General features: G+C 31.2%; 1 long non-coding RNA gene across 1 annotated transcript; it reads left to right on the forward strand.

The window, feature by feature from the left end:
* Nucleotides 1-2,731: 2,731 nt before the first annotated feature.
* Nucleotides 2,732-3,891, forward strand: LOC132946046 (uncharacterized). The gene is made up of 2 exons (XR_009664642.1): nucleotides 2,732-2,946; nucleotides 3,751-3,891. It is a non-coding gene; the product is annotated as an uncharacterized LOC132946046 (long non-coding RNA).
* The last annotated feature ends 3,921 nt before the right edge of the window (nucleotides 3,892-7,812 follow it).

Below are 7,812 nucleotides of genomic sequence, written 5' to 3' on the forward strand. Positions count from 1 at the left end.
ATCCATCGAGTATTGTGTGAACGGATCAATTAATATAATTAAACCGGCTTCTAAAATATGTCACTAAATAATAGTGGGAAAATATTGGTCATTGTGATTTCCATATATTCCAATTTTGGTGAACGTCTACAAAATATTATGCACGTCAAGTTGACTTAAATCATAAAAATGGTTATTGAAATATAGATTCCTTTATAAAATAGTCCACCCAAAAATATTAATTAATCAGATCCTTGGCTTGAAATATAATTATTTCAAAATCCGACTTGAATATCGATTAAAAATCAAGTGATATAAATTTTTTTTAATGGTATTCAAATGTCAAATTGCAATTGATAATTTTTACCAAAAAATAATCTTTTTTCAATAGTTTGTATAATCAAATCAATTAAAAAAATTGAAAAATGTATGATTTAAATTTTTAATTCAACAATAGTCCATAGGTCTATAAACTATAATAATGTTTATAATATGTAGCAATGTAGGTAATACGATACACCTAACTAATATTTCATTTTTTTTTATTCCCGTTTGATAGCCGTGTGTATCGACAAATATGGACGACAGGTTCCTCGTAGTTATTTAAATCGTTAAAATGTTAAATTTATATTTTAAATCGAAAAAAGTATGTTTAAAATCTAATAAAAAGATCTTTATACAATAAATCAAATCGACAATGTGAAATAGTAAATAAATTATTAAATTATAATATTAATATGTTTTTTTTTTTTAATTGAAATCAAAAAAAAGGCAAATATGTATATATAAGTGAATTGAAATTAAAATTGAACATTTTTATTTTGATTTCCATCCCTGAATAAACCACAATATAATAAACTCAATCAATTATTATACCACTTTGTTAAGTGAACAAATTACTATTTTTAACATCATTATATTTTCCATGTCATATAACCACCATGAGTTTATTATTATTTAATTCATATTATTATAAAATTGTCTTTTTGTGATTTTTATACAGGGTTAATAAACAACCGCGTTCTATGATTTTTAAATTTTAAGTAGGTACCTCCCTATATTTTCAAAAGTTTGATATTTATCCGATGTCAGTCGTAAACTGTTCTGAAATAAACCCCCTTTACTTAAAGGACATCACAACACGAAATACGAGTTTGCTTAGATGATTTATGATGCTTTATATGATGTCACATGGCTTTTAATCGACTTTCATTATCTCGTTGAATAATAATTTTTTTAATTTCGGTTTTTTACCAAACGTTTTTCATTATTTGGACTTAATTCACCCATAAAATAAAATTTAAAAAAAAATTGTGTTGTGAGTCCTTTAAGAACCAGGAATTTGTATTTTCAAAATGTAAAATGAACAATGATTTATAAAAAATGAATTAATAAGATAAACATGTAAAATTAATAAATTAATTAATGAATTATCGCGTTTATATTAATTATCAATTATGTCATATGAATAAATGTACAAAATATAATCAATTGTTTTCACGACGACGTATTTCCACTTGAAGATCACATAACTATATGTAGGTATCAGGTTTTACCTATAGGTACTTATTAATTATCATTATCAAACATAATATTGTCGTCCAGCAATATGGGCTGTATACAAAAGATCGTAAGTTCAAATAAATGTTTGTCTGGTTACTAACGATATAATACGATTATTTTCAGATAACAAACATTATAATAATATTATTATGTCTAATGATTTTGATGGGAATTTTTCTACCACTAGCCGGTGATATCGATGTATATGATGTATTTTTATAAACAACTTTTTGAAGATATAAAGATTAAAAGGACGTCGTACCCGCATAATATGTTGTCTCCGTCTTACACGTGTACGACATACCAATTTTTACGCTCAGAAGATCACGTTTAGCCCCGTTAATTTTAAAATTAGAGTGAATTGACCTCTTATAAAATGTAAAGTTAAAAATGTTATCTAGAGCATCTCATCGGCTTTTTGTTATATTTCAGTTTTAAAGTGAATTATGAGTATTTTAAAATTGTAAATTGTTTATACATCTTTTAATGCTCACAACTCGATTTCAAATTAAAATTTAACAAAAAGCCGATGAGATGCCCTAGATAACATTGTTAACTTTAAATTTTATAAGAGGTCAATTCACTCTAATTTTAAAATTAACGGGGCTAAATGTGATCTGCTGAGCGTAAAATTTGGTATGTCGTACACGTGTAAGACGGAGACAACATGTGCTGGTGCGACGTCCTCTTAATGAACAATAAAAACTCGTAGCTATAATTGTCTACAAACGATACAAATATTTATAATAATATGAATATTAGCACAAAATGAATGTCTAACGATGTAACGAACATTATACAATAATGAAAAATCTTTTATTTTTACAAGTCTTATATTAATTATATTTTGTTCGACGTGTATTGTTTACATATTATGATTAATTATTGTATGTGGTAGGTCGTAGTACCTATACTAGGTACTCCCGTTAATATTCAATAATTCGATGTGTCTGAAGGGGACTAAATTAAAAAATTTAAATTTAACCGTATGTGATTTTCGTAAGCTATATATAACGTGCCACAGCCCGTGTTCATCAATGTTTTTTAAAAAAACAATTATCGTAATAATACAATAATCACGCCACGACGCCGCCCCGCCTTAAATCGGTCGGTGGGTTTGTATATAAAGGCTCCCGAGATATCGATTCCGGCATAACGCATTCTTTGTGGAGATCTATTCTTTGGTAAGTATGAAACGACATTAATTGTTTTTTTTTTATTTCAAATTAATAATAATTTTTTTTCCATTTACAGTTTTTTACTTTCATCCTCAAAGACCAACCAAAAAAACCAAAAATGGGCGCAGAAAAAGTATCCATGAACATTGTCGTCGTCGGACAAGTGCAATCTGCCAAGGTCGTCAAGACCGTCGCCAAAGCCACACCAGCGACCAGCCAACTGATGGTGAGTTAGAAACGAGAATTAAGATTTTTTTTTCAATTTTAAAATCAAAATTTGTTTGAAAACAAAATCACAACTACCTATACCAACTATAAAAATAGAAAAAAAATTTTTAGTTGCTTTTACGATTAATATTATTTTTATTGATTCAATTTACAAATACAACATTAAAATCAACTTTTTAAAAACATTTTTCTCATAGAAATATTTTTGCAATATCTAACAATTTAACTTAAGATAACGTAAGACTATAATATTAAGTATTGATATTTAATGGTTACACTAATACATTTAGTATGAATTACGTGATCAGGCATTGTTAATAAGATTTTGAACGTGCAACGTTCACAAAATATTAAACCAACAATAATAAACGATATTAATTTTAAATTTTTTTCATGTTAACTTGGCATAATAAATATTTATAATGGTAAATTTGATATAAATTATTGTATTTAGTATAATTATACGATTATAAACGTATATACTTTGCTATAATATTATTATAATTTATATTCTATTAATTAATATAAGTTAACGTGGTTAATGCTTAATGCAGTTTCTCATAAAAAAACATATAGATTAGTGAATTGTTTAGCATTTTTTTTTGTACTTTGAAATATACTAATAGTTGTTTGAAATTTATGATTACGAATTCTTCTTCATAGATAGGCAGGTAGCAATATTATAGTATTATGTTCTCATAGTATTGTTTACTTTATAATTGATGTAATTTATATTGAAAATTACTTTTATCGTTAAACTATACGTCGTTTTGATTTACATTTTATTTTTGTTTTGTTTCAGAACTGTTAATGCATTCAGTCCATCTATTGCAAAACTCAAAAATGCCATAACCCAAACAGTACCAAAAATAATATGTAAATATATGTAATTAATTTCAGTATTGAAACCGCAAAATAAATCAGCCTTTTCCGATAAACGTAACTGTTTAGTGTTTGGTGTAATTTTTTATCTTTACCTAATTTTCTGTCCATAGTACAGATTCACGATTTTTTAATCACGTGGCAATGTAATGAATAATAATATAATTTATTTTAAATTGATTTTATCGTTATATATCATGTTATTAATATCATGAATACGTATTGTGTAACGAGTATCAGACATCAGTCATAACATACTTAATAATATTATCAGAAGTAGATTATTATAAAGATACAAATAGTCTTTCTAAAAAGTTTAATAGATTAATGAAAATATTTTAAATGTGACTAAGGTGAGATCAACCAAAACATTAACATTTAATAGTGCAACTAGGTAGGTATAAACTATCGGTTGTTCGATATCAGAGTAATCAACATGAACTACTATTTTTTTTTATAATAATCGGTTATTGACCTTGCTGAACACTTGATGAGTACTTTTATTTATAACAATAATAATATAATTATATCGGATTAATAATCGAGATTTATTTTATTTGTTTATTTTGTCCGTGAACGTAATAATAATTATATCCAAATACAAATGATTGATGAGTATTAAGCTTTATTTTGCAATTAATTAAAATATTTTAAATATTGTGAGCAACATAAAGTTAGATATTGTTAGTCATTATTGTTATCCACAAACAACATGATTTTTCAATTTTACGTGTTTTGCGATGCAATATTACAACTATTAAAATAATAATTTATTTTTAATACTGATAAGTGAATAAGTGATAATCATAATACACGAGCAATATAAATACTACGATAAGAGAATGCTATTCGTACACTTGTATAATAACAATTATAACGTTTTTCGCTAGTGCAAATAATATTATGGGGGGACGGAGTGGCCGAGCGGACTAAGGCGTCGGCTGCGATGCAGCCGACCCACGTTCGATACCTCGGCCATGGGCGGCATTTTTCTTCGGGCAAGTCACGGTGTCCGGAGAACAAGTGCCGCCATCCCCCCCCCCCCCCCCGGGGCATGGCAGAAACCTACGAGTGCCCCATTAGAAATTCTGCCAAAACACAACACACACGTGTACCAACTTACCCAATTTAAAAACCTACAGTGCCCTCCCCCACACCCAATGGCCTATGTTGCCGCAGGTTACTCAATAAAAAAAAAAAAAAAATAATAATAATATTATAAAAAACTAAACAAACACGTTAATAATAAAAAAATAAAAATTGTATACAGTACGCGACGGCGTCCACTACAATAGTACAGGCACCGAAGCTACATATTCTCTGCAACCATAATACCAAATGGGTTACGACCAGTGTTCGGATTATATACGTATTTTTTTTATCTAGATAAAAAAAGAGATACAATTATTTTTTAAATGGTTTTAAATTTAGGTATATTTTAGTTGGGCACTAGGAACATAATAATAATAATAATAATGATGTAAATAAAAATAATTACATTACTTATAATCTTTGTTTGAGAATCTATATAAATATTTAAAAACGCGTTTGTACAATTTCTCGATTTTTATCAATAATATATTCTAGATGAATTTATTTAGATTAGTAAAAAAATTATCTAAGACGAACGTTTAGTTAACTTGTAACTATATGTCTAGAAAAGATAAAAGATGAACAAATAACTATCTAGATAAGTCCGAACACTGGTTACGATGACGCGACACAGTCGACTCTCCCACCACTAAGTCGGGACGGGAAGATAAGTCGCGTCGGGCGAGTACAGGCCACCCGCGCTCGCGCTCTCGTTCTCCAACCGTCCGACGGACAACAAACTGACGCCGACAGTCTTTGTCTTTCCTAGTTCGACCACTGTGAAAACGAACTACTTACCTCGATTGTTGTAACCACGGCCTTTGCCACGCCGTCACACAGTTTTGTTTTACATATTGTTCAACCACAGAAATGTTTCAAATAAACGTCCCACGTGGACTTCGGTTACAGTCACCAAGACGTGTTGTTCTTTATAGTTATTGTCCATAAACACCCAACCCAAACCACGACCGGACTGTCGCGGAGCATGGCAGCGACAGCCCGCCTCACATACGTATACTTTTTAAAAAAGGATTCACTCTAGATATATAGAAGCACACGTAATAATGAACGCACTTTCAATTTATTGGCGGCTAAATTATGTTTTAATTATGAACAGGTATATAATAATAATTCCATATAAGCATACGTTTCGTGTAAGTGTGAGTGATCTTGTGATAGTGTTAAATCATAACCACATAATAGTTTCTTTCTGCTAGTAATTGATTACACATTTACACGTATAAAAAAATAAAGCTACTATCATTAGTCATTATTATTATAGCCAATCTCGGATTTATTGATCTCCTGGCGCAACCTAGCTATGGCTTATAACTTATAAGTCCTTGGTACAAATTAAATATAATATTATGTAACTAATGTGTTAACATTTAAAAATAACAATCTAAGTGAAGTAGATAACCCAAAAAGTTAGGTTCGTGGTGACACAAAATATGTAAGGGCCGACGTCGTCTTGAGGTGCAGACTACAACTGTGCAACGGCAGTCGATGACGATCGCGGACGGACCGAAATGTGCGATAATAGTTGTATATCAGAAGGCGCAATACCGCGGAAGCGATAGCAATGCGTCGAGAACCTGATCGGACGGCCGATCCGGAATAGCAACACACCAACTGCGCGAAACGCGCAAGCCGCCGGACGGGCGAGGGACGCGCTGTTCTTTGTTGACCATAATATTATGCTCCTGCAGTCTAACGTAATGCGTCCTAGCTAGTGAGTCTTATATACTGACCACACTGTTCTGCACGCAATGCGTTGCCCTGCACATGCGGCGAAATACAAGCCATTTATTTTACCCCACATGCTTGCAAACCAGCTAGGACATAGCGTTAGGCATCCAGACAAAATTACGCAACGTAGAGTAATATATTATACGCGATAGATTACGTACGGTGGTAACTGCAGGTAAGTGGTAAGTGGCCCACTCGCTTTCTCCACGGCCGGCCCACCGGACGGTATGCAGGAGCGATGACCATATAATATAGATGAGAGTTTATCGATGGCGCGCAGGTAACCATCCGGTCACCGTCGATTCCACGCAACATCACTTTTTCAATCCCATGTCGTTATTTTTTGTTTTACGTCAATTGCACTGCTGTCGTCACATAACACGTGCACTAGCCGCTCGCCGAACATCGCGTCACTCCTGTGGCCGCGTCATCGAGGCAGCTCTTCATCGCTACATTCGTTTGCCCGGTGAAAATAATATATTTCTGGGCCAACTGTGCCGCCGTGTTCGTTGTATTATTGACACGAAGTCTTGTCCGATGATTATTTTTTTTGTTTGTCTATGAGTTTAACAATTAATAAACTATTATATTATACAATTTTTATTAATACAATTTACTGACTCAGCCACAGACTTAAAAACGATAAAAATCATTCGATCCACTTCGAGGCACGCGTTTGTTACTACGATAAAATTACTGAGTTTGTGTAACATATGGGCACACGCGTCGAATTATTTTTATAATAGTGTATGCGTCGTACATAGTACCTCAGGCACTAGGAGGGGACAAATGGGACATATGTCCAAGGCCCCACGCTTGTTAAGGGCCTCGAGATTTTTAAATTTTTAATTATCATCGTAATACCGTGAACCGTAATAGCGCATATGCACTATATGGGCCTACGAAAGTAAAATGTGTGACTACGATTTTTTTGTAATATTTTATGTTTTTATTTTTATTTTCATTATTATTATAAGTTAATCGTATGAAGTTTAGATAATTGTTAAATATATAGCTACCAGAGTGTAATAATAATGTAATATCAATAATATTTCAGTTTATTGATGAATAATAAATCATTTTGATTATTAAATTATGTAATGGCAGTCTGGTAATAAATTAATAACTACCTAATAGAAAA

The sequence above is a fragment of the Metopolophium dirhodum genome, chromosome 6 (genome assembly GCF_019925205.1).
Source record: "Metopolophium dirhodum isolate CAU chromosome 6, ASM1992520v1, whole genome shotgun sequence".
NCBI lineage: Eukaryota > Metazoa > Arthropoda > Insecta > Hemiptera > Aphididae > Metopolophium > Metopolophium dirhodum.